Consider the following 24,584-nt stretch of genomic DNA (forward strand, 5'->3'; position numbering starts at 1 on the left):
AGGGATATTATATGATGAAAAGTCCTGGGTCAGAGTTAATGAATACAGTAAATGGAAATAAAGTTCCCTGAAAAAGCCCAGACTGAGCAGTATCCCTAGTGCCTTCTACCTATATTATCATTACTTGAATTGTTCTTCTTTGCATTTCCTTTTGTACTATTAGATGTCCTGTAATGATTTGTTATTGTATTGGGAGCTTCCAAAATGGGAAGTTCTTTATATAAGGTGATTGGGAGACACTATATGTATATGTATATGTATATCTCTATATCTACATTTTAATTTTTAAAAAATATTTATTTATTCATGAAAAACACACAGAAGCAAGACACAGGCAGAGGGAGAAGCAGGCTCCATGCAGGGAGCCTGATGTGGGACTCGTTCCTGGGACTCCAGGACCACACCCTGAGCCAAAGGCAAAAGCCCAACTACTGAGCCACCCAGATGTCCCTACATTTTGATTTTTTAAAAAGATTTTATTTATTTATTCATGAAAGACAAGGAGAGAGAGTCAGAGACTTAGGCAGAGGGAGAAGCAGGCTCCCTTCAAGGATCCTGATGTGGGGGACTCAATCCCAGGACCCCGGGATTATGACCTGAGCAGAAGGCAGATGCTCAATGACTGAGCTATCCAGGCATCCTTGTATGTACATTTTTAGTCAAGGTACATATATTCTATAAATGCTCTCTTTTGCTCACTCTGAGGAGGACTGACAGGATTCAGGCTTAAAGTAAAGCTCCTTAAGCATCCCTGTGGTCCAACTGTCTCGTGTTACCAAGGAGTCCTATGGATGAAGAAGACTGGTGTTACTGGTGGCAAAACGAATGACTGGTGAACTCCTCTGGGTATGGCCTTTACCATTGTGGTTGCCCTTTCTGTGGACTCAGGAGCCTCTCTGTCACTCAACCCCAGCTAGCAATGTCCAGGTTGTGTCTGAAAGCCAGAGGACCCTGCCCAATGCTGAGTTCCTCACCTCCTCCACCAGTGCCCTTCTGGGCATGCCAGCTGCTCTGTGCTGCTCTGTCTGGGGCTATGTCCACAATTGTACTGAGAAACTGGCCCAGTCATTGCTTATGTGATCACTCACTTGGATGTTTCACAGACACCTTCATGTACATATTACAGACTTGAACTCATGATATTCATCTGCCTTCTTTGTCTGGAACCTTGTCCTCTCCCGGGTTTCCGCATCTGCACTCACTTACTCAAGCCAGATAACTGGGAGACATCTTTGATTCTTTCTCTTTCCTCTACCTTCCATGATACCACGTGTGATGAAGTCTACCTCCAGAATTTATTTCCCATCTGCTCACTTTTTCCTCTCCTTTCTGTTTCATTAGCTCAAAGCAGTCTCAGGTGTGCCTGAATTTCTTTGAGAGCCGTCTAGTGACTTCTTTTCTTTTTTAAACAGATTTTTAATTTATTTATTCATGAGAGACACACAGAGAGAGGCAGAGACACAGGCTGAGGGAGAAGCAGGCTCCCTGCAGGGAGCTCGATGCGGGACTCGATCCCAGGACCCTGGGGTCAGGTCAGTACTTGAGCCCAAAGGCAGACACTCAACCACTGAGCCACTCAGGCGCCCCTAGTGTGTTTTCTTGTTTCCTTTGTTCTCCGTCCTTCACCTTCCCACTGGCACCTCACTCAGTCTCTACACAGCAGCCAATGTTATCTTATTTTTAAGAGAACTGAATATGAAAACTTTCAAACATGTACAAAAAGTGGAGAGTAAACTGAACTCACCTTCAACAATTGTGAACCCAAGGCCAATTTTATTTCATTTACAATCCACCCCCAGGTTATTTGGAATCCTATTCTAGATGTTACAATTTATTTCTACCTTTATTTATTTTTTTTTTGTTTTTTTTGTTTTTTTTTTTATTTCTACCTTTAAATATCTCAGTATGTACTTCCTAAAGACAAAGATGTTCTCTTACAGAATTACCTTTAAGTGATTAAATCAGGAAATTAGCATTGATACAGAACTATTATCTAATCTATATGTCTTCTATGGTATCATTTAGTACACAAATGTAAAAGTTAGGTCTCTTTTTAAAAGCATCATGAGACTGTTACCACACCTAAAAAAATTTAACAATAGTCATCAAAGATACTATCAGTGTTCACATTTCCCCGGTTGTCTCATAATTTATTTTTTAACCGTGTGTTTATTTGAATTAGGACAGAGTCATCCTTTTAGAAATTAAATTGTGTGATGTCACTTCCTTACCTAGCATCTGTCCATGAGTTTATGTGTATCTGCAGATAAAGTCCCCAGTCTACCACGGTCCACAAGACTTCAGGTGGCCAGGCCCCCACATGCAGGTATAAAACCTAGTCTAGGGCAACCCCCACCCTCATTCACTGCTCTCCAGCCACAAGCCTACTTCAGGATTTTGACTGAATTAGCCCTTTGCTGCCCTAGATTTGAGCTGGTGTCTGAGACTAGAGTGACTTCTTCCCACTCCTCCCAGGGCTTCTAACTGATCATCCTTACCTACCAGCTTGAATGTCTTCCTGCCTTTCTTAATGATGCCCCCCTAAATAGGTTACTCCTCTCCCACTTCCCTAGCTTGCCATCCTGTTTGTTTTTCTCATTTCATTTGTCATTTTGTACTTAGTGTTGCTTGCTTTTGGCCATCTGTTCCTTTGTTCTCTAAATTCCATGAGGGTGGGACTGGTCTGTGCTGCTTATCATGGTGTGCCCTGCACCCAAGCACCGCGGTTGGCATATGGTAAAAATGCTCCATTTGTATTTGTCGGATTCATGAATTTTTTTTTAAAGATTTTATTTATTTATTAATGAGAGGTACAGAGAGAGAGAGAGAGAGAGAGAGAGAGAGGCAGAGACACAGGCAGAGTGAGAAGCAGGCTCCATGCAGGGAGCCTGATGTGGGATTTGATCCTGGGTCTCCAGGATCACGCCCTGGGCTGAAGGTGGCGCTAAACCGCTGAGCCACCTGGGCTGCCCCGGATTCATGAATTTGTTGAATTAATGTACTAGTCGGAAAATGTAGATGAGTACTCAAAGAAGACTGCAAGGATTTTCAGTGCATTAAAAAAATCCAGGCATCATTTATGGAGAACTTATCAAGTACAGGGAACAATGATAATTGTTGTGACTATTCAGAAGGAAGAGTGAATAAAGGGAGCTTTTGGGGTGTGTATTTTTTAAATGATGATTAATTACAGCTGTTTGGTTACTCAACGCAAATACATAATTCGGTAATGTCCAATTGTTTGGGCGTAGTAAACACTATCCAGGATTGTTGGTCTCTCTTTGCCATGTTTCTCAAATAGGGGCTGACACTCTTTTCATCTGAGAAGTATGTAAATGAGTTATCAGAATCCTTGAGGATATAGTGAGCTAGCCTGCTTTTTGTCAACTTTCTACCATCTTTATCTGCCTTGTTTGGATACTTTCATGCCTGTTTGGATACTTTCATCCATCTCAATAAAAATAGCAACCTAAAATGACTAATAAAACCCCCCAACAGCAGATACTTGAGAACTTTGCTTTTTGAAATACTTCAAACATCTCCATTGCTTATGTTTTGAAAATTAGTCACTCTATATGGTTCTCCCTCTGGCTACTTCTTCCCACTGTCTCCCTTTAGTGTCATTGTGTTTGAAGAACATCATGAGTAGAACTCCTCAAAGTGGGAGTAATATTTGCATTGGGTACATTTGTGTACAATGTGTAGTTTAGTATCATGTATCCTACACATTTAATAAATAGTCTGAAGACTTAGCCACTAACAAATCTAAAGGACTCTGATATTGCTTAAAATTAAAGAGCTTAAAATTAAAGAGCATTTGGGGCACCTGGCTGGTGCAATTGATTAAGCCTCAGACTCTTGGTTTTGGCTCAGGTTGTGATCTCAGGTTCATGACCTCAGGGTTGTGAGATTGAGCCCCACACTCAGCGTGGAGTTTACTTGAGATTCTCTTTCTCCCTCTGTCCCTCCCACTTGTGTGCTCTTGCATGCTCCCTCTCTCTAATGTAAATAAATAAATCTTAAAAAAATCCCTGAAGATGTATTTGAGAATTTGTGTATGATTTTTTTATTGTGTAAAGTAATTTCTGTTATTTATTTAATTATTATTGTACAGAGTGAAAGTATTCAGGCTAGCAAGGAGTATTTTTTATTACCTGTAAGCAGGATGTTATAACTAGAGCTCAAATGTGTTAAAGCTCCATGTAACTCTGATGAATTAACATTTTTAGAGGTATAGGCATAGTTTTAGTGTCCGTTGTAGGCAATACAGTTATGAGCTTTTTGTTTCTATTTTGGCAGTAAGAAAATTTTCTGCAGGGGTAGCTTGACCTTACTTCTATGCAGTTAAAAAAAAACAAACAAACAAACCAAAATCTCTGTGTGTGTGTGTGTGTGTGTGTGTGTGTGTATGTGTGTAAAGTTCTGTGTATCAGATCTCCATTGATTTAGGAGATTCTTTGCCATTTAAAAAGTTTGCCCACAATCTAAAAGAAATTAATAATATATTGGTTTGCTTTGATTAAAATAATTCTGTGCACGTACTACAAGGAATTAATTCCGTGATCAACTGTTTGAAGCATATATATTTTGAAAGAACATTCTAAAGTCTCAGTACAATTTTATTGTCTAGATAGATAGAACTATTTTCATACTGCCTTATAATGGCTACCTCAAGATATAAAAACATTTTTTAAAAAAGTAAAAAAGAAGACACTTAGTTAAATCACAAATATTTGAGAGATAAGTAACTGTTATCCTTGGCTATTTCCCTATTTTCCCATTTCTGAGATCTGCTTCATCAGACCGTGGATAAGGTGAGCACGCCTGGCTATTATAGTTTGACAAATGTTTGCCAAACACATTCTCTCTAGTTTGCGGGGATAGACTTGACATAGGGAATGTGGGTATGGGTGGGGATCTCTAGGAAGTTTCCAGTTTTCCTCCTTGACATTTGTTCTGTGTCCAAGTTTTGGTATTGGTGGTAGTCCAGGGCCTGAAATGTGGAGGGATATGGGTATGCAGATGTATAACATTAAATGGTTCTTAATAGTAAAGAAAAAAAGTTGGAGATTTTATTTTTTAAATATTAAAAGCAAGTGAAGTTAAAGAATTCTGTTCTTTGTGTTGGAAAGTTACATTTTAACCCTGACACCAACAGGAAAAAAAAGAGTGATGGTTTTGATCAATAAACCCGATTAAAAGAGAATTAAGTGGGAATATTTTGAGCATATATGAAAGAGGGTTAATCCCAAAAAGCAAATCCAGAAAGAGAACGCTGATGGAAAGAATTATCCTAGGGGTATGTGCAGGTAACTGAAAAAGAAGAAAGATAGGTCTTTAAGGCTACTTATTGTATTTGTTTCCTTTGATTGTTGTAACAAATTACCACAAACTTGGTAGTTTGAATAACACAGATTTATTCTCTCAGAGTTCTGGAGTTCAGAAGTCTGAAATACTTTTCACTGAATCAAAACTAAGGTGTGGTCATGACTATGCTCCCTTGAGAGACTCTAGGGGAGAATCCATTTTATTGCCCATTTCCAGCCTCTATGGCTGCATTTCTTGTATACCTTGGCTCATGGCCCTTTCTGTCAACTTTAAAGCCAGCAGCAAAGTATTTTCAAACTGCTCTGCTTCCACGGTCATAACATCTTCTTTTTTAAAACAGCTTTCATTTTTAACTTTTATTTTTAAATTTTTTTTAGAGAGCAAGCATGAACGGCAGGGGGTGATGGTGGGTGGGTAGGGGGAGACCGGAGAGAGAATCCCAAATAGGCTCCACATTCAGAGTGGTGCCCAGTGTGGGGCTTGATCTCACAACTGAGAGTCTGTGACCTGAGCTGAAACCAAGGTGCCCCAGTCACAACATCTTCTGGCTTCTGTGTCAGATATCTCTCTGCCTCCCTCTTATAAGGAAGGACACTTGTGATTGTGTTTAGAGCATACTCAGATAACCCAGGATAATCTCTCCATCTCAAGATCCATAATTTCATTACACCTGTAGAGGCTCTTTTCTTACATAAGGTAGCATTCACAGGGATTAGGGATTAGGACCTGGACATGTTTGGGTACCATTATTGAGTTTAACACAGCTAAAAAATACCATGTATGGTAGAACAATACACACATACACACAATTATTTTGTTTGGGATTTGTTATCTGAACATGGTAGGAGTATAGGGTATTTATAATTTCAAAAAAGCCCCTTATACCTTTTTGCATTGTCAGAATTTTTATGGAATATATTTTACTAATGATCAGAAAAAAATTAAGTTAATTTCAATTTGGGAAAGAGAATTTTAAAAAATAGATTTTATTTTTTGAACAGTTTTAGATTTTCAGAAAGTTCAAGAGGATAGTACAGTGTTTCCATATACCCTACACCCAGTTTCCTCCATTATTAACATCTTATATTAGTAACATAATTTATTATAGTCAATGAACTAATGTTAATATGTTATCACTAAAATGCATACTTTATTCAGATTTACATTGTTTTTCCTTAATTAGCTATGATGGTTCTCAGGTTTTTCTTTCTTTTTGATAACCTTGAAGTTTTGGGGAGTACTAGTCAGATATTTTGTAGGATGCCCCATATTGGAATTTGTCTGATGCTTTTCTCATGGGGAGACTGGGGTTGTAGGTTTTGGAGAGGAAGGCCACAGAGATAGAGTGCCATTACTATCATATCATTTCAAGAGTACTGGCTACCAACATGATTTATCACTACTGGTATTGACCTTGATCACTTGGAACATGTATATAACTTATTTGGGTGTGTGGTGTTTTGTTGTTTTCTTTCACATGTATTCACTTATGGTCATGTCAGATTCATGTTAAATTGTCATATTTCTCAAAGGAGTCTTTTAGCCTCTATGAGATTCTGAACATGGCTAAGTTAATTTTACATTGAAGATTTCAGGATCATGCCCTGAGCCAAAGGCAGATGCTCAACTGCTGAGCCACCCAGGCATCTCATCTCTCTCCCAAAATAAATAAATAAATTTTGGGGCACCTGGGTGGCTCAGTTGGTTAAGCTCCTGCCTTTGGCTCATGTCACGATCCCAGGGTTCCTGGATTGAGCCCAGAGTCTGCTTCTCCTTCTCCCTCTGCTGCTCTCCCTGGTCATGCTTTCTTCCTTTCTCTCTCTGTCATATAGGTAAATAAAATCTTTAGAAACAATTTTTTAGAAGAAGGTAAAAAGATATTCATGTTGATGGGAAAGTGTAAGTGTGAAATATACTGTACTAATAATTGTGTATTTGGGCTTGCCATTCCTTAAGAAACCCTGACCTTCAGAAGACCAGGTCCCTAACATATTTCTAAAGAGTCTGTAGTTCTTTCTCCTTTGAACTACAGTAGGTATCACATATGCCATCATTTGCTGAATATCTGGCTTCTCGGCTGGACTGTGAGCTCTAAGAAGTGGGGACCATGTATATTCTTGACACTAGTGTGTGACCTGTGCCTGGCACATAGTGGGCACACAGGCATATGTTGACTGACTGTCATTGCATATGCTAATTCTTTTGAGCACTTTTATTTTATTTTTTTATTTTTTAATCTTTTTTATTTTTATTTTTTCTTTTGAGCACTTGTAGAAATGGGTCACTTGTATGGAAAATAGTCATAAAGCCATTTGAAAAATGTAGTATACAACATGTAAAACAGTAGTATTAAAGAAAACTGTGTATGTGTATGTATATATGTATACAAAAAAGACTAGAAATAAATATCGCAAAATATTAACAATGGTTTTCTCTGGTTATGAGATTATGGCTGTGAATATTTCTTATTTTCCGTTTCTCTTCAAGAAGTTTATTATTTTATAACCAGGAAATAATCAGACTACATTACCTTATACTTTTATAATCAGGTAAAATGGTGAACCCCATCATAAAAATGGTTCAGCTCTAGTATGTGGAGGAGTACTCAAAGCAAGATAAGAAAGTTGCAAAGTCACTGATCATCTCTAAGCCTACTTTTAGTTTCTTCAGAATCGGTTCAAATACTGTTTTATCTAATGTTAATTTAATTCTAAAGATTTTACTTATTTATTCATGAGAGATACAGGGAGAGAGGCAGAGACACAGGCAGAGGGAGAAGCAGACTTCCTGCAGGGAGCCTGATGGGGCATTCCATCCCAGGACCCCGGGGTCAGTACTTGAGCCGAAGGCAGATGCTCAACCACTGAGCCACCCATATGCCCCTCTAATGTTAATTTTAAAGTGCCATTTAGAGATATATTGGTGTGTAATGTCATACGTGTATTTCACTTTGCTAATTTAACTTTTGTGCATTTAACCTGTTAGATTAAAAACCTCAGAGAACTTGATTTTCCCTTATTTTAGTATTTTAAAGAAGTCCCTGTGATATAAAAGTTAGCTCTAACCTGGGAATATTTGCCTGCTCTTACATTTCCCTTAAAATGAAAAAGAAGTCATTTTATTCCTTAGTTGGCCCTCTTTAGATGGAGATGAATCCTTGGATTAGGTGAAAAATCGCTAAGAGACCCTGGAGAATTGATAAATCCAGGCCATTTGTTTGTCTTGCCTGTTTCCCTAGGATATTAAACAGTGATGGATCAGAATTAGGCTGCAGCAGGGACTGGGGAAAAAAATCTCCCGGCATCCCTTCCCGCAGAAGCGTCAGCCACGGCAGTGAGGGTAGCTGCCACTTTAACTGACATGTCTTAAATTCTGCTCTGGGAAGCTCTGGGATCCTGTCCGCAGCCTCCGCCACTTCTCTTCTTATGCCCCTTTAATTGAGAGTCTCACTGGAGACCAAGAAACAAAGCAGAAGCTGAGGATTTTTGTTGGCCTTTAAATTGAGGACTGTCTTCTTTTTGTTTGCCTTAAAAAATCTGGTAGAAGAGAGGGAAAGGCATCTCTGCAGTGAGGCTAGACTCATTCCTCCAAAGTTACAGCTGCTCTAAATCTGTGAGTATGTTGCATTTTTAAAGCTGTTCTTGAGGGTCTGATTGCAGTGTTCTGTTTAGCTCTGTGAGGATTTAATTTAAGGAAAGCCATGAAAATTTTAAAAATAGGAGTTAAATTTCATTGGAGACCTGCCGTGTTTGTTAGTTGACATTGTCTTTATTAAAGGCTTCATGTCAAGCTGGCCAGGGCTCTCCCCCATCCCCCCTTTTTTCAGGCTTCTTGAGGGTGAGTGCTGGAAGCCGAGAAAATAGTGAATCTTGCTGCTGCAGAGGCTGTGGTCTTCTCAGGATGCCATGGCTGGTTTACTGATGCTGCAAGGTGTGCATGAGGCTGCAGAACAATGGAAGGGTGATGACGGCTCACTGTGGATCCACTGTGTGTGTTATATGGCCTTTGCTGGTTTCATTATAGGGTGTTGTTTTGTTAGGGTGATTAAAACCTTAAAGAAAGATTAAGTGCACTGGCAGGCTCTCAGAATAGCGTGGGTTGATAGTCCTGGACTTTCCATCTCACTGTGAAGCCCTGGGTTAGCCTCTCCCGGTGTCTTGTCGCCCCTTACAAGGAGCGGGAGTTACCAAAAAAGTGACCTTTGCATGACCACCCCTTTTCTAATTGTGCATTTGAATTGGTGCCATTTTTGTCTGATGACGTAGATTCTTTAGCCTAAACATCTGTCCTGAGTCACTGTGTCCCACTTTCCCCCTTTGAAATTCACTCAAGGCTACAACTGTATCCTTACTGAATTATCATTGAATCAACTTTGAACATTTTGTAAAGGTAGAGGTTTAAGTTTTGGTTCCTATCAAAACCCGGGTATGTTCTTGATTTGCCTTTGTTAAATGAAAAGTCGTAGGATTTCAGTGATTCATATCATTTGGTTACTGATCTCATCCCTTTATTGTAAAAATCACATTAGCTAAAACAATTCCTAAAAGTTGATTTGTTCAGAGATCAAGAGTCAAAATACTTGTAAATAACAACCAGAATAGTCATCTTTGTGGATGTAGAATATATCTGACTGAGGGTGACGTATGAGCTTTGTGGGTATCAGTATTTTGGTCGATTTCCTGCAATGTGAAATAAATCAAGGATTTGAAAAAAGAAACTCTGCCACCCAGAGATCAAACATCTGCTGTTTTTATTTTTAAACGTTTTGTTAGATCTAAATGTAGCAACTTTGAATTTAATTAGGAGCGATTCCTAAAAATAGGATAATCGGCCTTATCCAGACTTATAAGGGACTTACATGCATGCGTGCATTTGTTCATTCACTAAATGTTTATATTTGTTGCAAAGCTCTTGCCAGGCTCTGGGGCTATGATGTTGAAGAAGACATTATAGGTGCCCTCATGGAGCAGATATTTTTAGCAGTTGAGGGGAGCATTCCAAAATTACCTCATTATTTCATTACAACAATGGTAATTTTTCAACCATAGAAGAACAGATAGTTTGTGGCCAGATATATGAACGGCATACGAATACTTGTAACTGATTCTGTCCCAGATCTTCTCAAGTGCAGATCCTGGGTTTACTTGAACTGGAAAGAGATTGTGAAAATAATTAGTTCAACAAGCATGTGATAGGCACTCTATTAAGTGCTGGTTTCAGATCGGTAAATAAGAAATGGTCCCTGCTTTGGAGGAGCTCACAGTTAAGTGTAGTGAGAGGGAAAGGGAAATTGGTTATGTTAGTGTATTTTAGTGAGTGTCTGTTCTGATGTTATGGGAACCCTGTTGGCACCGGGGATGGGTGGAGAATATGGTGGAGATGCCCTGCCCTCTGGAAACTCTTAAGGGCTGTAGTGGAGAAATGTTAGGGTGCCATGAGGAATACACGGGACGGAGGTTGAGGACTTCCCTATCATTTAGTAAACATCTATAGTGGGCCAGCCACTAGTTGGTATTCTGCATACCTTGCGTACCTTAATCTTCCCTTCGATTAATTGTAAATTTGAATTGGTGCATTTGAATTGAAACTGCTTAACTATCTCTGCTGTAACAAGCATGTAAACCAAAGTACACAGAGAGGTTAAATTGCTGAAGGTCACACAGGAAGTATGTGGAGGAATTAGAACTGGATCCCAGGTGTGACTTGATTCCAGAACTCTGCCCCATCTGGTCGTCTCCAAACCTGGCTCCTCAGCAGTTACCTGAGTTCCAGAGGGAGAACAGTGTTATTACAGGCTTCCTGGGTGACTGTGGGCAGCTAGGTTTAAGAGCCATTCTTATACTACTTCCTCAGTTTACAGACAGGTAGAGAGGGAGGACAGAGGTCACACAAGTTGAAATGGGGCCAGTTATCCAATTTCCTAGCTGCCGTTGATTTCATCATAGTGTATTAGAAGACACTAAGAAACCAAAAGCAGAATTAAAAGCAAAGAGCAGACCCAAACCAACCATCCAAATAAAACAAAACAAAGCAAAAATAACAGCAAGAGCCTTAACCTGTAAAGGTGTTTGGTTGGCCTTGGCTTTGAAGAAGAATCCCTGGCCTACCTGACCTGCCTCCCCTGGCAGCTCTGATTCAGAGGTCTTTCTGTGCTGCCTCGGGGTTGCTTGCGAGTGAACTAGTTAGGATATTTTCTTCTAAGATTTAGTTTATTTATTTGAGAGAGTGAACATGAGTGGGGGTGGAGGATGGGCAGAGGGAGAAGGAGAAGCAGACTCCCCACTGAGCAGGGAGCGGACGTGGCGCTTTATCCCATGACCCTGGATCATGATCTGAGCTGAAGGCAGATGTTTAACTAACTGAGCCACCCAGGCACCCTGTGGATTTTTTTCTTTTAACAGAGAAAACTTCTTGGCCTACTAATAGTCATTCAGGCACTTAGAATTTATTGGGGGATACAGATAACAAACTGTATAAAAACAAAAACAAAAACAAACAGTCATTGGGATGTAGTGGGATAAATGCTGTGGTTTAGAGAAGCAAAGATGAAGGGGTGACTGACCTAACCTGGTGTGATGGGCAGGAGTCTGGGCAGAGGCTGACTTGACAGGGCTTTCTGAAAGAGGCCATGTCTGAATTGAGGCAGAGACTGCTAGATACTGGGCATGATCAATTGGGTGTAGCAGGAGGGTTATTAAGTACAAAGGCCCTGAGGTATGAGAGGCCATTGTAGGGAGAGGCAAAACTTTCTCCTCTACACTCTTAAACTTATTTCCTAGGCTCTGCAAATTAAATGGATAAAAGATTAGCAGGAAGAAAAAAAATGTTTAATTGCATATACACATGGGAGTTCCCCCCCAAAAAAACATATCTTAAGAAGGTGGTTAGAATTTGGGGCTTATATACTTTTTTTTTTTAAGAGTGGGAGAGAGGAGGGCCAAAGGGAGAATGATAATCCGGCTCCATACCCAGCATGGAGCCTGACCCGAGGCTCCATCTAATGACCCTGAAATCATGACCTGAGCTGAAATCAAGAGTCGCAGGATAACTGAGGCACCCAGGCACCCTGCTTTTTTGTATACTATCTTAAATGAGGAATGATAAAATGTGGAGAAGCAGCTAGGCCAAAAAAGGGGTTTTAGGCTTCTGGATGAAGGTTAAATTGTAGGAAGGTAACACAGGAAATGTCTGGTAAGTAAGGATTGTTTAGTTTTTATGTTATTGTTTAGTTTTGTTATGCAAATAAAAGAAGAGTCCTCTCAGGTGATGATATTTATCCTTGAAGTACTTCTCTTCCTGGTGTGGAAAAGGGAAACACCTTTACAAAAAGAAATTTATTCCTTTTACACAAGAATGAGTCGGGTGAGAACTAATCAACTTCAGCTCAAAACAGTCTTTATGTCAAAGTGACATCTTTGAGGGTGACATACTCCGATCCCCTTCACCATGTTCTCTTCAGGGTTCATCAAGAAGCTTGAGAGTCCTGCAGTTGTAGTGAGGGGAGGCTGGTCAGAGGAAGACAGATGCCAAGGGTGTCTTGACAAGGAGCTGTGGCAAGGGCGGTGACAGACCACTGAAGTGTTTTCAAAAATTGTGAGGATTGTGTGGACTTGTGTTTAAATAAGATGATTGGGGAACGCCTGGGTGGCTCAGTGGTTGAGCATCTGCTTTTGGCTGAGGGTGTGATTCCTGTCCTGGGATTGAGTCCGATATCGGGCTCCCTGTGAGGAGCCTGCTTCTCCCTCTGCCTGTGTGTCTCTGCCTCTCTCTCTCTGTGTCTCATGAATAAATAAATAAATTCTTTAAGAAATAAAAAATAAATAGGATGACATTGACACAGTATAGAGACTTGGGTGGGAGGTCAAGGAGAGTGTGCTCAATCCTATATGATACCTTGCTCCTCGTTCTAATACTCTGCCCAAAGTTGTTGATAATTTAGGGCTTACTAGGCTTTTTTTTTTTTTAAGATTATTTATTTATTCATGAGAGACACAGAGAGTAGAGAGAGAGAGAGACAGGCAGAGGGAGAAGCAGGCTCCATGCAGGGAGCGCCACGTGGGACTCCATCCTGGGTCTCCAAGATCACGCCCTGGGCTGAATGTGGCGCTAAACCGCTGAGCCACCTGGGCTGTCCCTTACTAGGCTTTTATAGCTGAGGCTGAGAATTTAATATATGTGTATATATATGTACCTATGTATGTATGTATGTTTATGCACAGAAATAGAGAAATATTAGTCATTACTTGTAAAGAAAATATGTTTGATTCCCAATGCAGTGACTTATAAACAAACTTATAGGAAATAACCCACTAAATGTATACTTTTTAATGTCCCCTCTCCCTTTTTTGTGTGTGTCAAACTTCTCATTTGATTAGTAGAAAGCTTGAAGCCTGTCATGAAGTAGGGGATTTTGAGGCTCTGTGGTTTCTCTTTTTGCTGTGTCATCCACTAAGATTTTCATATCTTAGTGGGGAAGAAATGAACTAGGATTCTTTAAAAATGTCTGAGTCCCAGTATCCATGGTCAGTCTTTGCATTTTCAATGAAAAGTGTGCTAATTGGTCTTTCCTATAATAGATGAAAAAGATGAAGTACCCCTTGAAAAGCTGTTGTATTATGTCCATTGGCCATAGATTGTTTGGGATATAGGCAGCCCTCTGCTCATCTTTTTTTTTTTTTAAATAAAGCTACAGTGTACTCCTGGATACATGTGTCATGAAAAATGTTTTTTTTTTTGGGGGGGGGGTGCTTATGCCCAGAGATCTTCCTAATATTTTTTTTTTTTTTTTTTTTTTTTTTAATTTATGATAGTCACAGAGAGAGAGAGAGAGAGGCAGAGACACAGGCGGAGGGAGAAGCAGGCTCCATGCACCGGGAGCCCGATGTGGGATTCGATCCCGGGTCTTCAGGACTGCGCCCTGGGCCAAAGGCAGGCGCCAAACCGCTGCGCCACCCAGGGATCCCGAGATCTTCCTAATATTTTGTACTTGCTTTCCACTTTTTAAAAAAAATTTTATTTACTTATTTACTAGAGGGGTGAGGGGAGGGACAAGCAGACTCTGTGAGAGCATGAAACTCCCTTCTACCAGGTTTGATTTTATGACTCTGAGATCATGACCTGAGCTGGAATCAAGAGTCAGACGCTCAACCAACTGAGCCACCCAGGCACCCCATGCTTTCCACTTTTTTATACCACGTTTATGCTGATGTCTTTGGCTCATCTTAATTATTTTATTTTTTAAGTAATCCAGCGTGGGGCTTGAACTCACAACCCCAAGATTAAGAATCACACGCTCCTCTGACTGAGACAGCCAGGCACCCCTGGCTCATTTTAAAAGGGCAGACTGCATATAGGGGCAGATTATGTGGATATGAGTTTGATATGAATTTCTTGCATGATTTACTTTTCTTTTGATATTTCATCAGTCCACAGGTGTGGAAAGTCTTTAGTGACCATGTGAGTAGTATGAATGGATTTCTTTGTTGGTGATTGTTTTTCTATCCGTGGATTATAGAATATCTTATTTCAAGTCCTTATAGATGACTGACTGTATTTTAGGAAACAGGGAAGTATGGGAACAAGACTTGAATTTCTTTTGTGCTTTGGGATTATATACCCATTGTCTTCTTGAGCACTGGACGGGCCAGAATTTGAGCCTTTCTGTGCTCCAGCAAACCGAGTCTGAATATATATAGCATTTATGTGCCATTACCCCCTCCTTAATGTTAGCTTAGGGGTTTTTGTTTCTTTGTTTTTAAAGCAATAGCATCCTTGTATAGCAAAACCACTTTGTGTGCCTGCTTGCTATCATAGACTGAGTATATACAGCACACTCTGAAAACAGCCACACATTGAGGAGCTAAAGAAAATTAAACTTTAATTACTTGAGTACTTATATGCATCCCCTTCTGGTTTGTCTTACCTAATATTTACTGAGGGCTACTTGTTTATAAATGAAGGACTCCCATGATAACATACTCATGAGTATTTTCCATCTACATACAAGATATAAAAGGTAAGGTGTTGAGAATGTATTTGGCACAAGGATACTAATGCAGAATTAATACAAATGTCAGGGCACCTGGGTGGCTCAGTGGTTGTGCATCTACCTTTGGCTCAGGTCATGACCCCAGGATCCCAGAATCCTGGGATCGAGTCCTATATCAGGCTTCCTGCATGGAGCCTGCTTCTCCCTCTGCTTGTGTCTCTGCCTTTCTCTCTCTCTCTGTGTCTCTCATGGATAAATAATCTTTAAGCAAAAATACAATGCCATTTATTCATCAAAAACTCATTGAGCATCTCTGTGCTAGGACACAGAATTCCTGACCTTAAAAAGCTCATATCTACTTACCACAACTAAAAGTAAAGCGATAATCATGCTATGATGAGTTTTAAATTCTGACTAGGGAACCGATAGGAGAAACACATTATGTAACTTAAAAAAAAAAAACCCACAAAAATGACTTTCAGGTAGCCTTTATTTTTTTTCTCTCCTTCATGGATGGTGAGCCAAATGTAAGGAAAACTTTTTTTCAGCATTGCTTTTTAAAAATTCCTCTTTTGTCTACTCTTTGTTGTAGTTGGTAATGTTTTAGAAGACATGATAATCACCCCTCCCTGCCCCTACCCCATGTAGTGTGACACCGAAAACCTGTGTTTACTCTGCATCTTGAAAATATCTGCATTCCTATTTTGAGAGACAAACTAAAACCATACCCAGCTGCCAAATAGCAGGAATGCAGTGGTCTGTCTAATGGGAAGTCCTTGGGCCCTATCACTTAACTCTTAACATCAGCACCAAATTTATGTGGTACTTCAGCCAAAAAGGTTATTTTACAGAATGGAGCTCATTTCCTCCTCATAACTTCCGTGTGAGGTAGACAGGGAAGGTATCGTTACCTGTCCTCTGGCTCTTTGTCTCTGTGTGTGCTTTTTTTTTCCCTCCCTCCTCCCCGTTTCTTTTTATTGTGATAAATACACCTAACATGAAAGTTACCACCTTCACCACTTTTCAGCATACGTTTTAGCAGCATTAAGTACATTCACACTGTTGTGCAACCATCACCACCGTCTGTCTCCAGAACTCTTTCATCTGGGAAAGTGGAAACTCTGGACTCATTCAGCAATAACTCCCCACTGCCCTCTCTCCCCACCCCCTGGCAACCAACTTTCTGCTTTCTATGATTTGTATCCCTTCTCTGTTTGTGTGCATGGGGACACTGAGATCCCCAGCAGTGAGTGAATGGTCTGATGTGTCACTGCTTGCAAGTGACAGGCACACCTGGGATGGAAACCCAGCCTTCTGCTTTGTGTGCCACCATGCATTCTCCGACATCATACTACAGATAGGGCAGTGAGAAAGGGTGATGAGTAGAACAGGTACAAGCTTTGTGTTGGAAATAGGAAAGCACTTCAATAGGGAAAGGATTTTTTTTTTTTTAGATTGAAAACTGGCAAACGAAATAAGAGATGCCTCTATCTCTTGCCCATCTGACATTCCATTGTTGTTTGTTTTAAATAACGTGAAGAAGTACAATTTGCTTTGCTTAAGGAAAGAATTTGAGAAGATACAGGCTTTGGTTTTAGTTTCCAGCGCTGTCTGATTTGCTGTGTCTGTGGGCAAGAAAAACAGCATCTGTTAGGGTAGTTTCTTTTTTTTCTTTCTTTCTTTTTTTTTTTTTCTGGAGATACAGCAAGTCCTACTGTTCATTTTCTTACTGAGAAGGTTTTGAGGCATGCTTTATGTTTTATGTGAAAATGAGGTTCTGTTCTTTTCAACTGTTCTCACTTTGCTCTGGAACTCTCATCCCCAAAGATGACAGAAGAAAACATTAAGTGGTCAATAAATGATCATATCATCTGTTTACATTTCCAATAGTCTCTCTTGGAGTGACGCAGGTTTTCGTGGGAAGGGTAAGTGCCCAGTCAAGTAAAAATTTAAACTCTGTATCAGGCCTACATTTTCCTTCTCAAAGGTCACCCCATCCCTCCTTCCAACAGCACGTAGGTGCTGGAAAAAGTTCCATGGAGATGGAGCCCTCCTCTGGGAATTGCCTTCTGGTTGACAGCCTCATCTACTTGTTTTTGCATTAACTTCTGTCCTACTGTCTCTGCCACCAAAGCACTTTCGATGGCTGGATCTGTTGATGTGCTCATGACCCCAAGGGCTTGGCATTCTCCATTGGCACTGGCTGGTCAATGGGTGCCTGAGGTCTGTGGCTGCTCTCATTTGACCTCTCTTTGCCCTTTGCTCCAGGGTCATCTAAGTTGTCTTTTAAAAACATTCTTATTTTGCAATAATTTCAAACTTAGCCAAAGGGTATAAGAATAATAGAACTTTTGTATATCTCTAATCCATTTTTAACATTTTGTCACATTTGTTTTCTTATTCTTTCTCTGTATACACATTATTTTATGTTTTTTTTGAGTCATTTGGGAATAGGATGCTGTCTAGAGAAAGTGGTCTGGAGAGGGCATTAGAACCTTCCCCAAATGAGGAAGGGAGGGAATATTTGTTCTTTCCTTTTCTCTACTTTCCTCTAACTCTCTTTTTTCCTTAGTTTCTCTGCTGTCTCGAACACTTCCTTCTGCTGAACTGGCTTTGAGCCCTTTTCGGCCCTTGCTGTTGGCTCCTAGTTGCATATCGAGTTGTTGGTGCTCTTAGAACAGCGTGGTTCTCAGATCAGGTGTGGTTGTTGGGAGCAGATGGGAGTACTGCTGACCTCCATTTGTTCCTTTGCCTATTTATTCAGGCAGTCAGTGTCTCCAGCTTGCATGGCAGGTCTGCCTGGAGAATGCTTGGTGTACTGCTTGCGAACAGGCATGCAAGCTTTGGCTGGACTTTTTTACTTTTTAAGATTTATTTATTGATTTTAGAGAAGGAGAACATGTGCACACGAAGGAGAGCAGGGACAGAGGCAGAGGGAGAGAGAATCCTCAAGCAGACTCCATATTGAGCATGGAGCTCTATAGGGCCTCCATCCCAGGACCCTGAGATCATGACTTGAGCAGAAATCAAGAGTTGTACGTTCAACCAACTGAGCCACACAGGTGCCCCAGTTGGACTTCTGATCCAAATTTACGAACTTATAAGCAGGATAAAAAAAGGTGTGACTTGCGGCACCTGGGTGTTTCAGTTAAGAGTCTGCCTTGGGGGCAGCCCCGGTGGCGCAGCGGTTTAGCACCGCCTGAAGCCCGGGGTGTGATCCTGGAGTCCCGGGATCGAGTCCCATGTCAGGCTTCCTGCATGGAGCCTGCTTCTCCCTCTGCCTCTCTCTCTCTCTCTCTCTCTCTCTCTCTGAATAAATAAATCTTAAAAAAAAAAAAAAAAAAAAAAAAAAAGAGTCTGCCTTGGGCTAGTGTCATGATCCTAGAGTCCTAGGATCGAGCCCCACATCAGGCTCCCTGCTCAGAGGAAAGTCTGCTTCTCCCTCTTCCACAGCCCCTCCTACCCTTACTCGTGGTCTCTTGCTTGCTCTCACAAATAAATAGAAAAAAAAAAAGATGTGTGGGGCACCTGGGTGGCTCAGTGGTTGAGCATCTGCCTTCAGCTCAGGTCGTAATCCTGGGGTCCTGGGATCGAGTCCCACATCGGGCTCCCTGAGGGAAGCCTGCTTTTCTCTCTGCCTATGTCTCTGCCTCTCTCTTTGTGTCACTTCTGAATAAATAAATAAAATCTTAAAAAAAAAAAAAAGATGTGACTTAGCAACATTGTAGTAAACAGTTGTAAGTTATTTAAAATCTATAATTTAGTCTCAGATATCATCTTTGAGATAATAAATTGTATGGCTTTATGTGTCTAACTCCTAATAGTGCCTACAGTACCGTGCTCCTAGATGTTTGTGAGTGAAAATTAAAATTTAATTTACTAAATTAACCCTTTCATTTAGTGGATTACTTTTTTAGATTGTAGTCCATCCCTTGCTACCTTTTCCAGTTTTATTTATTTATTTTTGCAGAGTTGGTTACCTTTTTAAATTTTAATCCTAATTTTTTCTTTTTTTGTTTTTTAAGATTTTATTTATTTATTTGAGAGAGAGAGAGAGGTAGTGAGGGAGCATGAGCGGGAGGAGAGGGAGAAGCAGGTTCCCCACTGAGCAGGCTCCCACATGGGATTCCCGGATCATGACGTGAGCCCAAGACAGAACGCTTAACCGACTGAGCCACCCAGGTGCCCATTAATCCCAATTTCTAATTACAATGTAGAATTAGGGTAAAAGGAAGTACCTTTCCAGTGAATCCATTTATTTTAATGGACCTTCACTTTCCATCTTTATTTTTTTTAAAAAGATTTTATTTTTATTCATGAGAGGCAGAGACATAGGCAGAGGGAGAAGCAGGCTCCCCGTGGCAGCCCAATATAGAACTTGATCCCAGGACCTCAGGACCATGACCTGAGCCAAAGACAGATACTCAACCACTGAGCCACCTGGGCATCCCACTTTCCATCTTTCATATAAAGCTAAGGAAATACTTGGCATATAGCTTGCTGGACATGCACAAGGGCCCTGTGTACTGCATTTTTCAGATCCCCCAAAGATGGAAATGGGGCTAGTATCAAGAACTCATGATAGTGTCTACTGGTTTCCACCTGTGGGAGCCAATTCCTTTCAATAAAGGAATAAACCTATTTTCAACAAATAAGTAGATATATTAAAAATCAGGTTGTGATCATAAATGTATATATAAGATAACAAGTTTGAAAACAATTCAGGATTATATTATTACAGGTATTTTAAGTTCAAAACTTAAAATAGCTTTGAAGTTTGTTGTCAGTGTAAGAAATAGAAAAGATAAAATTAGAGCAACTACAGCATTTAAATATTGCCTTTTTCAAAGTAGTGAAAATTTGGAAGAGTTCGAAAAGGTCTAAAATTACATTAGAAACACATTACGTAGTGATGTATTCTAACTTCCTTACATGGAAAGGACTAAAAATAATACACTGTTCTTGCATGATTCCACGGAACTATTGTAAGCTGTGTGTGTGGTGGAAGAGGGGTAATCAGAGGGTGTTTCCTTAAATTAATATTTGAATACTCCCTTCATGAATTTGAACTTCAGTTGCTCAAAATATATATTTTTCCCTAATTACTAAAAATAGTGCATGATCATTTTTTAAGATTTGAAAAACCATAGAAAAGCACAAAGAATAGAAAATCACTCAAGCTCTACAGATGATATGAAAGAAAGTTTATAGTTTTGGTTGAGGAAGGCTTTGTCATAAGTCTAAGCATGTATCTGACTTAATAGAATAATTATATATTTTGTTGGTGCTGTCCTTTTTTTTTTTTTTTTTAGCTTTGTAGATCTCTCTCTAAAGGAACAGGACTTGAGTGAAGAAAAAGTGGTGACATTCCTTTGCTTTGATTCTGTAGCTAGCACTGGTGATAGACCTAGGGTTGAGGTTGGCAGTGCAGTGTATTTGGGGGTACCTGTTGATTTCTGGGCTGTTTTTGCTCTGCAGCCATACCAGCTGCAGCAGCCCACAACCTTCCCTCTTCTTTGATCACTGAGATCAAAGTGAGAATGGCTATTTTCATCCTTTGGGTAGAATTTGTTTTGGTGAACAGTTTTCTTTAGTAAGAAACACAGCTGATCATATGGTCAACAATATTTAGCAGTAGATTTCCTAGAAACCTGGTGGTGGTGTCCACTGGAGTCTTGTGTTTATAAAACTACAGTGGACACCATCCAGACTATAGATTATATAAATGGTGCCTCCCAGAGTGTGACAGTTGGTCTGTTTACTTTCATGCCTTTTCTCCCCAAAAAGAGAGATTTTAGCTTTGCTGAAAAAGCTTAAAGGATACTAAGTGTCTTTTTATTAATTTTTGAAATTTCATTTACTTTTTTTAAAATGGTCTTGCTTTTATGTCATTGTTCAGGAACATAGGATGTTGTGTTGGATTTACTGGGGAAATTAAATTTGTGTGTGTGTGTTTTTTAAAGATTTTATTTATTTACTCATGAGGGACAGAGAGAGAGTGAGAGAGAGAGAGGGAGAGAGAGGGAGAGAGAGGCAGAGACACAGGCAGAGGGAGAAGCAGGCTCCATGCAGGGAACCCAACGTGGGACCCAATCCTGGGCCTCCAGGATCACACCCTGGGCTGAAGGTGGCGCTAAACCTCTGAGCCACCCGGGCTGCCCGGGAAATTAAATTTGAATTGATTTTACTAATTATGATTTAAATGAGAGGAGAAAGTATAAAAAGTAGCTATAAGATTTTCATTTGAAAATAGTTTTACCTAGTGATTAAAAGTTGCAGCATTATGAAACTCAATAATAAAAAGACAAATAGCCCATTTAAAAAATGGCCAAAGAACTTGGGTTAACATTTCTCTGAAGAAGATATATAAATGGCCATTAAGTACTGAAACAGATGCTCAACATCCTTATTCATCAGGCAAATGGAAGTCAGAACCACAGTGTGATACCATCACACCCACTAAGAAGTGCTGGTCAAGATGTTGAGAAATTTGAACCCTCCTACATTGCTGATAAGAATGTAAAATCACATAGCCACTTGGAAAAATTGTCAGCTTTTTGAAATGTCAAATATAAACTTACCATATGACTCAGCAATTACCTTTCTAGGTATATACCCAAGAAAAATGAAATATATGTCTACATAAGAACTTGTACATGAAGGTTAATAGCAACATTATTCAAAATACCCAAAAAGTGGGGGCACCTGGGTGGCTTAGAAGGTTGGCATCTGACTCTTGATTTTTGACTCAGGTCATGATCTCAGGGTTGTGGGATCAAGCCCCTCTTTGGTCTCTGTGCTCAGTAGGGAGTCTGCTTGAGAGTTTCATTCTCTCCCTCTCCTTTTGCCGCTCCCCCATCTCCTTTCTCTTTCTCACTCTCTCTAAAGTAAATGAATCTTTTAAAAAATACTCAAAAAGTGGAAATAACATGTATTCATCAACTAACAAAATGGTAAACAAAATGTGTTTTATCCATACAATGGAATATTATTTAGCAATGAAAGTAGAATACTGATACATCATCATCAACTTGTTTTTTGAAGACATGCTAAGTGAAAAAGCTAGTCATGAAAGATCAAGTATTGTATAATTACACTAATATGAAATGTCCAGACTAGGAAAAATCTGTAGATACTGAAAGTAGATTAGTGGGACTAGAGGTGACAGGGAAATATGGAGTGAATGCTAATGGATGGATACAGGATTTCTTTCTTTCTTTCTTTCTTTCTTTCTTTCTTTCTTTCTCTCTCTCTCTCTCTCTCTCTCTCTTTTTTAAAGATTTTATTTATCTATTCATGAGAGACACAGAGACATAGGCTAGGCGTAGGCTAGGGGGAGGGAGAAGCAGGCTCCCTGTGGGGCGCTAGATGTGGCAGTTGATCCAGGGATCCCAGGATCACACCCTGAACCAAAGGCAGATGCTCAACCACTGAGCCACTCAGGCATCCCAGATACAGGGTTTCTTTTAGGTGGCAAAATGTTGTAAAATTAGATGGTGGTGATAGGGGCACCTAGATGGCTCAGTTGGTTAGGTAACTGACTTTTGACTTACGCTCAGGTCATGATCTCAAGGTTGTTAGATTGAACCTTGTGTAGGGGTTCCACACTCAGCATGGAGTCTGCTTGAGATTCTCTCTTCTTCCCCCTCTGCCCTTCCCCTCAGCTTTCTCTCAAATATGTAAATAAATAAATAAATGCATAAGTAAAATCTTAGATTGTGATGATAGTTGTGTACCTCTAAGAATATACTAATCAGCCCTTGATTGTATACTTTAAATGAGTGAATTATATAGCTTAAAATAAAATTATTTATCAATAAAACTGTTTAAATGTTTAAAATAAAGCATTAAATCGGGGCAAAAGAAGAACCAATTTTTCAACATACTGATACCTGTAATTGAAATATGATGTATGTTTTTCTTAGCCTCCATCAACCCAATAACAGTATTTTTCACTAGCTGAAAATACATTTCTTCTTACTTCTGAATTTAACATCTAGGTTATATAAGCTCAGAAGTAGAACAATCAAGTCATTCTATTCAGTTAAATTTTTAATAATTGTGCTTACTTTGGTGGTACAGATTCTAAAAGTGAAGCAATCTGAGGAGCATTTTTAGCATGGAAGATATCTGAACCTCAGTGCAGTGTTCCATATATTAGGAGCATTTATTGAAGGAAATAAGATAAAACCTGAATAAATGTGTATAAACGTGAAAATGTAGTATTGTAAGGAGAGTGTTAAAAAACAAAATTCAGCCTTGTAAATTTGAAGATATAATTGGCTTTATTAAACAATTCGTGAATTAGGCAGCATGCCACCTAGCACGTAGAGGGGAGCTCTGAGGGGTTGTACTAAATGGAAGCTTTTTATAAGAAGAAAGGTGGGGCAAGGAAGTTGTTAGCAGAAGAAAAGGATCCTTTCAGGGGAGGTAGCTTTCCCTTAGGAGGAAGAGCAGCAGGTCTTATCATGCAGATGACCTCATCTTCCTTCGGGGAAGGTTGAAACTAGAATTAGATTGGTTATTAAGCCCCAGGTTGGGACTCAGCCTTAGTGACATCATTTAGGCTCGTGGTTTTCTTTTTAACATCAGAGATTTATTTATCGATGAGGAAATTAGCAAGATGGTAAGACTGGTTCTAGGAGCATTTGGGCAACTGAAGAATGTTGGAGTAAGATTTTTATATGCAAAACTTGTTAATCTCCTATAAGGCAGTATTTGTATAATTACCAGACAAAAAGAAATCTACAAGTTACATATTATTTTATATAATGTGAACCTTAATCAGTAGTAAATAGTAAATTGAAGAAAGGTATATTCCTTACGGTATGAAATATTCCTTGGTGGGCCCATTAATGCTCCAAGATGGCATTGAAAGGACATGCCCTCTTTGTGTTACTTCCAATCTGTGGAGTAGCTGAAGGATGAATTATTCACTGGTGTTGGGATAATTGCGTATTCATGTGGGAAACAATTACATTTAGCTCTCACTGTATACAAAAATGGATTCCAGATATATACCTGTCATTTTCACTTTGTATTTGAAACATTTATCATAAAAAAGAAGAAAATAGATTCTTGATGAAATATTATGTAGTCTGAGTGAATTACATCTATATCAAAAAATACTGTTGAATAAAAAAATCAGTTCATAGACTGATGTACTTACTGTGATATTAATATACATTTTAAAATACTATAGAATTGGCTCAGCGGTTTAGTGCTGCCTTCAGCCCAGGGCGTGATCCTGGAGTCCCAGGATCAAGTC

At 39.7% G+C, this 24,584-nt stretch overlaps 1 protein-coding gene across 3 annotated transcripts in view; it reads left to right on the forward strand.

Annotated features, from left to right (window-relative positions):
• TTC39B (tetratricopeptide repeat domain 39B) overlaps nucleotides 1-24,584 on the forward strand; it is a 146,903-nt gene that overhangs the window by 62,798 nt on the left and 59,521 nt on the right. The gene's annotated exons all lie outside the window — the stretch shown is intronic.

This window comes from Vulpes lagopus, chromosome 7 (genome assembly GCF_018345385.1).
Source record: "Vulpes lagopus strain Blue_001 chromosome 7, ASM1834538v1, whole genome shotgun sequence".
Taxonomy (NCBI): domain Eukaryota; kingdom Metazoa; phylum Chordata; class Mammalia; order Carnivora; family Canidae; genus Vulpes; species Vulpes lagopus.